The 7,208-nt window shown below is 38.0% G+C and overlaps 1 long non-coding RNA gene across 3 annotated transcripts; it reads right to left on the bottom strand.

Moving 5' to 3' along the window:
* On the bottom strand, positions 1–6,806 carry LOC149916889 (uncharacterized). Of its 3 annotated transcripts, none has more exons than XR_016468976.1 (3): positions 5,469–6,806; positions 2,950–3,079; positions 1–2,532 (listed from the first exon to the last, which is right to left on the bottom strand). It is a non-coding gene; the product is annotated as an uncharacterized LOC149916889 (long non-coding RNA). The 3 variants fall into 3 exon arrangements; XR_016468978.1 differs by having other exon boundaries at positions 1–3,079; positions 5,469–5,537; positions 5,814–6,806; XR_016468977.1 differs by having other exon boundaries at positions 1–3,079; positions 5,469–5,920; positions 6,219–6,806.
* Positions 6,807–7,208: the final 402 nt, after the last annotated feature.

Here is a 7,208-nt window from a genome sequence, read left to right as displayed (position 1 = left end):
GACCTTATTAGTATGCCTGCAGTTTGTTTATTGTATAAAGGTTTTTACTAAGGAGAAAAGCAATAATGATTACACTGAGAATCTGTGATCTGGTTACTTTATGAGTACCAAAATGACAAGGTGGATCAGAAGAGCAATCGACCCCTGCAAGGAAACAAAACACATAATAATTCTTATCCTTCATTAATGTAACTCCCATATAAACAGGCAATAAAAAGTCTTAAAGGGAGAAGAATGAGACAGTCATATACAAACACACACAGATGCTTTCTGCTCATAAATGATGGAGCGTTTAAAAAATCCTGTCTACAAAAAAGTAGATCTATGCTAAAAATTAGTGGAAGATGGACAGCCAGTCCGCAGTATGTAAGGATCACTGCACTGCTGAAGTCTGATTTCTTCCTTATATTACTCTAAGAATCTTATTATCCCTTCAGAAGAAATCTTTTGTTTCTTTAGAAGGTCACGTTTGTAGACCTTAATAAAAAAGAGAAACTGAAAACCCAAAGAATTGTCCACTCTGTTAGAGCTGAGAGAGCCTCAGGGATGCCTTAGTTGCAACACCATTTTACTTCAGTATGCTCTCAGATTTAGCAAATTCTAGCCTGGATACCACTAGGCTTGTCAATCAGCCTTCTGCCCGGAGAAATAAACACATTTTTAATCCAGAGTCCTGTTCTCCTTCCCCTCAGCTATAGTTCTTGTCATGTTCTCTTAAACACGAATAACACAAAATCACATCTGAATTCCCCCAAAGAGCAAAAAAATGATTTTATGCAGAAACAGCCACACTCACTACAGGAAGTAGGTGGCCTGCTTAGAGCCATCTTTGCTTAGCACCTATTTTGAACTGAAATTGTCATATTACCTTGTCAGCAAGCCTAAAGCAAAGCTAATAGACAGATAAATCAGGAGACAGCTGAAAGACTACTACAGACATTGAATGTGCTTGCTGTGGGCAGGATTCCATTTGTAATTGTCAGCATTGGTATATATCCCATATTTTCTAAGGAAATGTTTCCACCAAACATCTGAATTAGATTTCACCATATCTGAAGTAGCTTAAGCAATGCAAAATAAATAAAAAGAGCTGTTTGTCATAATTTCTTCCACGTCAGCCTCTACTCTTCACAGATACTTCAGTAAAGCAGCTGAAAATCAAATGACCAAATAGTAGTTACTTATCAACATAACATGAAGATTATCATCAAAATATTTACTTCATGGAGAGAGTTGACAAGAGTATTGTCTAGTCTGTGCCATATATGCTGGTAGTTCTCTGGTATTCATACCAATAGCACGTCATCTGCACTTTTGTATAATTCCAAGGATAGAATCCCAGTGAGGTGATAAAAGCTCCTGTCTGCTCCTTAGCCCTATTTGTCAGAGTCAAACTGTAGATTTTAGTGGGGGAGAAAAAAAGCACTAGCATTGATGCCTTTGCATTAGTTGATTCCACCCAGGTACACTAAAGGATGCTGTTTAGAAACATTTCTTCTCTTCTGTGCTATTTTCATATAATTATCCCATAGACAATGACAACAGAATCATTTTAGTTGAACCTTCTGGATTGCATAATGTGATAATAATTGAATTATATTTTAACTGGAGGTGACTTCTGCAAATACAAACATAAGAACACAAGTTGAAATAATGTCTCTGCTTGTCTCCAAACTGAATACGTAAGGCTCTTCTCCCCTGACCGATTCATGTTCCTCTGTGTTTGGAAAGCTTGCATTTTTCTCTTTTACTAACATGAGATGTGCTGACGGGATACCTTAGCTGGCTCCTAGAACTTCAAAGTCCACAAAGACAGCGTGGAAAGAAAAAGTGGAAATGAAAATAAAATTGATGCATTGGGAAGGGACATCCTTGATGCAGCTAATTTAAAAGTGACAGACATTCAGCAGCGGACAGCAAATCACCTGCAGCAGCAGATTTTATGGACAAAAGTGTAAAAATAGTGGACCAGCAACTGCCCACTGGCAGCTCTGGCAGATAAAATAGTACAAGGAAGATGATATGAAGCCATAAAAAAATATTTTTCCCATGAAAGCAAAAGAGAAAATACCAAGGCACATTTCCTATCATTTCATTTTTTGGAATCATAAAATAAATCTGTCCTGCATCACAGTCAATTTGCAAGATAAGTTCTTACAAAGCATAAAAATAATGGAATCAGACCATAGGTTGTTAGCAGTATTTTCTTAGAATCTAAAACAAAACTGATTTTAAGTCAGGAAAGTTTAGTTTTCTCAACAGAAAATAAATAGAAAAAGACACAAAATCATCTCAGAGTTTCCCCGAAGCTGTGGGATCCAACTGGCACAAAAGGTTGCCTGTTGCTACAGGGTTGTGTTGTTGGAGAACTTGACCTACACAGCAGTGGCTCCTCCAGGCTGTCCCATGTAGATTTTTCCATTGCAGTGGGCTGCTTCTCTGGGCAACTGCTCTGTATTGAGATGCAGATATTCCAAAGCAGCACACATGGGGCAGCCATGACAGCCATCAACACCGTCTGAATCTCAAAAACTGCAAGAAGCAATGAGGGGAAGCTGAATGCCCAGAAGCAGATTATAGAGCCTTTAGTATCTATTAGTATTTAGTATCTATTCAGTACAAAGATGTAATGGAACTGCTTGAAACCTTTCAGATGTATGCATGTTTTCTCCTGTGACTTTACATACCAGTGAAATAAAAGGAAGTCAGCAAGGATCAGAAATCTTTGCTACCTGCTGGGTGGTAGTGAACAGTGATTTCTGTCAGTGATCCTTAGTTTTATCTGAACATCATCAGGTCTCAGTCTCTCTATACACATATCTTCTTTCATATAAGAGCAAACACATATTTTAGTTAAGATAAAATACTTGAGAGTTGAAGTTGTATCAAAATTTAGACTGACTCAGTCAAGGTCTCCCTCAGGCTCCTTCAGCCTCCCCCACCACTCACAAAGTAGATTGAGTCCACAGATTCGGCACTTTCCTCCATTCACACAAACTTGTTCATGACAGTTCTCTTGACGTTTATCAAAGCCTCCAGTCTCTTAACATCTGACTCTTATTTTCTGTGGACACTGAATCTGAAAATGTTGGAAAAGAACGTGTTGTAGTCCACCACTGTAACAAAAACTTCCATAGATATTTAACAGAAAATTTGTTCTTCAATATTTTGAATAAATTCACTTTGTATATACAACTGACCAAGCTGTGTATCTGCACAGTTTATTGAAATTGCATATTTACAGTATTTATATTTCATTTTAACATTCTTTGTCTCAGAATTAACACGCAACCAAAGAAATATAGTATTTTTTGAGAACACTGTGTTCTTAAAGGTTAAGGTATTAATGATAGTTATTCTTATTTGCATTCAGCAGAAATGTTTGCAGAATATTTACTGGAAAGCATCCAAAAGCTTCCTTGCTCTTTAATAGGAAAACTGCACATAAAATAAACCTACAATTTGCAGATTGTATTTTAAATTATTAACCAGAAGAGAAGGGTAGGTATTATATGCACTAATTAGATGCTCTATCTATCTCTCTAAAAAAACACAGGTTTTTAAAAGTACCGATTAAAACCAATGTCATTAGTTTTCTTCAATAACGGAATAAAGAAACATCATAACTCACAAAATATTTGTATATATTCTTTACTCAGATTAATCCGAAGCACTACATCTCAAACCTCTTCTCCCAAGAGTTATTTATGGAATGTTTCAGTTTTTAAAATAGACAAAAAGCACACCAAAATGTAATTTTCTGTACGAAATCTTACCTATAAGATCTTCCATTACTACAAAAAAATATTGAATTTTGAGGTTATATTGAATATTTGTTTTGAGGTAGTAAATTATGATATAGATATTTATGAGCAATTACATAGGGACAATAATCAGATTAACATCTTCCCCAAACCATATATTTTAGACTTGATATGCTATACTTTCATGATAGTGAGTTATTCAACAGCCTTGTGATTCAAAATGGAGGAATGGAAAACATTACAGACTGCCAGTAACTTGATGATAAGCCTGGGGAGAAGTGGCTATGTTTTAAGAAGCTGAACTTTCTTTGTTACATCAGTAAGACAACCTTTCCTATTTTTCTGGTAGTCCTTCTTTCTACCTGTCCTAACTGAAACATGGAGAGTAAAAAGGAGTATTTGACATGCATGAGATATCAGGAATTCTTTACACAATGATATTAATATCTTCATGTATCTATTAGCAATACCAAACCTAGTGCCTTTCAGGGTTGTTTTTTACACTGCTGTCTTCACAGCAACTGTTCAACTAATGTATCTCCTCCTCGTTCTATGTAGTTTTCAAGTGCTGAACTCTTGATATTGGTTTCTCATACATACATTGTATGCTGTGAAATTTCATTCCATTTCTGTTATTCAGGTGTCACTGTATGCACTTCTTTCCTATATAAGTCTTCAGCCCTCCTTCCTGCTGGACATGCAATTTCATGTGCCGCTTCTTTCAGAATCCAGGGATGGAGATTATCCTGTCCCTCCCATTTCAGAGCTTTAAGCTTTTTGAGTTTTTCTACTTCAGATATGATTATTTCCATTTCTAAATTCTCATTCCATATACATAGTACTTTTTTTTTTTTTTTTTTTAATATAGTTTTCTCTTTAATTGTGAACAGCCTGGCAAAGCAAATCTTATTAGGAATTAATTTCATAATAAATGCCCTTGGATAAAACACAGTTAATTATTAGACTTTGCCACAATAAATAAATTTTAAAAGATGTATTTGGGGGGTTGGTAGGGATTTTTACAGCAAATTCTATATATAAACTACAGGGAAAGGAAAGAAATAGTTATGCAACCATGCGTGTAATAGTGCTATGACAATGTTTCTACTATCAGACCATGCACTGTTTAAATTATAAATACATCCCCAAACAGCTGGATGTGGGGACCACAAGTGGCAGAATTGAACAGAATACATTGTGAATAAATTAAGGCTTAAGGTTTCAAGTCTGCTATCAGATTATTTAACTCAGGAATCTCCACTGATGTCCACAGGACAGTTCTGTTTTGGAATTACAAAACTTCACAGGCTGGAGTTTATGACTGTGTGTGTCTTCTCTTGGGCTAAAACTACATTCTGAGAGTTTGCTAGGGCAAGGTTCTTAAGAATCATTGGGCTAGGATTATGACTTAGGACAGTATAATTTATAGCTTTTTGTCTTAACAAACTGACAACTGAAAACAGTTCTTCTAATGAAGGTGGGAAGTTTGGGTATGCATCTCTTTCAATAAAGTCTTCCAGAAACAAAAATAATTAAAAGCTAAAATCTGGCATTTTTTGTGATGTATTTAGACTGACATAATGCAGAAAAATTGGCTCTTTTTACAAGAGTGGGAAAAAAAAAGCTCTGCTTAATTTAATGAAATTACACTAAATTGGTATTAGTGTAATCATCAGCAAAGAAAAACTCATGAAAGAAACATACCAGTGTGTTTTTATCAGCAGGGCAGAATCTGTCTCACAGATGTTCATGTTCAGCAGATGGCATACATACCTAACAGAGATACAGGACAAATATTCAGGTGATCATTCAAAACATAGTTGAATTTCCCAGAGGAGTTGAAAAAATGGTTTCAGAATACACCCAGATATTTTTTCCCTGACTTCAGCACTACACGGTATCTCTCCAGCACTTCAAATGACTAGACTGTAAAGACAAGAACCAGCCTGAAATGTGACATTTTCTAACAGACAGGCCTTTTTTAACATAAACACGGAACTGGGGCATATATTAGCTGGAAATTTTAGACTAAAATTTTGGAGAGGAAACCATAGGTGCTGATGACTTCTCCTCAAATTCAAGCCCAGCTTCTTCACCGGGGACATGCACAGCTCCTCCTTTTCATGTTATTGCTTTTGTGTCTGTATAGCAGAAGCCTAGATTAAACAAAAAATAGTTATTTCTATTTGAAGAAAACAGCTCTGTATCAGCAGAAAGCACTGTCCCCATCTCCCTCCCAGGGCTCCTTTCCTGCACTCCAGCACGGCGGCCATTTTGCTGTGCAGGAGAGGTGATGAGGCTGCACTCATCACCTGAGTGCCCTTATTGCCTTCAGCTGAGCCTTCCTAGTCTCCAGAGCTGCTGTACCCCTTGGGACAGCATGAGGGGGATTTTCATGGCTACTCCTGTGTTCACATGCAGGTTGGGGTTACTTAGAGGTCTCTGCATGCACACCTGCCTGCCCAGGTTCCTCCGTGGGGTTTCTTCCTGGCTCCCAGCCCTGTCCCTGCACCACAGCAGAAGGGCTGAGGCGGGAAAAAGAAAATGGCGGTCTGAGAGGAACATGGAGCCCAGTGCTGCTGTGCAGGTTACCAGCTGTGCACAGCCAAAAAGAGAAGAAATAGGATGAACCCCACCAAAATACAGTGTAGCTAAAGTGTGCATCTTATGGAAGGGAGCTGTGGGACACCCTACTGACATGAGGCCTTGATGTCTCTTTCCAGTACAGCTGGGGCAAGAGAAGGGTACCAAGGGCCAAGCCCTCACATCAGAGAGCAGCTGCTATTGCCAGCACACACTCAGGAAGCATGAGACTGTTACTTGGACGGGGGAAGCACGACATGGCCATCCCTGAAGTGGCAAGAGAAGTGCTCACATTGTCCTGGCAGGTGGTACAGGGCAGCAGCACACAGGAGGAGCAGCAGCCTTTGGAGGATTGCAGCATCAGGGGAAGAAGCAGCTGAAGAAAAGGCTAGTTTTTATTATTATTATTATTATTTGCTAAGCAGGGGTTGTTTTGTGGCCCTTCTGGCACTGCATGAGTCTCAGGTGCAGTAGAGTACTCTCATGGCACCTGTTTTTGTTTTCCAACAGCGCTGTTTCTGGAAACTCAAATTAAGCTAGGCACTTCTGTAAAGAAAATACTAGAAGCTTCTGACAGATCTTATTCCTTCATGCTAGGCATTCATGTTTGGTTTCTACCATTGTGGCAGGTGGCAATTTCATATGGATACAAGTAGTCTTGACAAGGACTAATTAGCAGTGTTTTAAGGACTGGATAGGTGTTCCCAGAGCAAGGGCAGAATCAAAGTAAAACTCAGATGGAAAAGGAAAAGGCTGATGTGATGAATTTGTCAGTTTGGCTTTTAGTGTTTACACTGCATCTGACATATTAATAAAGAAAAATGTAAATATTTGATACATTTGGAGAGAATTGAGTTGAAA

This window comes from Phasianus colchicus, chromosome 9 (genome assembly GCF_987193195.1).
Source record: "Phasianus colchicus chromosome 9, bPhaCol1.hap1.1, whole genome shotgun sequence".
Lineage (NCBI taxonomy): Eukaryota > Metazoa > Chordata > Aves > Galliformes > Phasianidae > Phasianus > Phasianus colchicus.
This window is presented reverse-complemented; position numbering and strand designations above follow the sequence as displayed.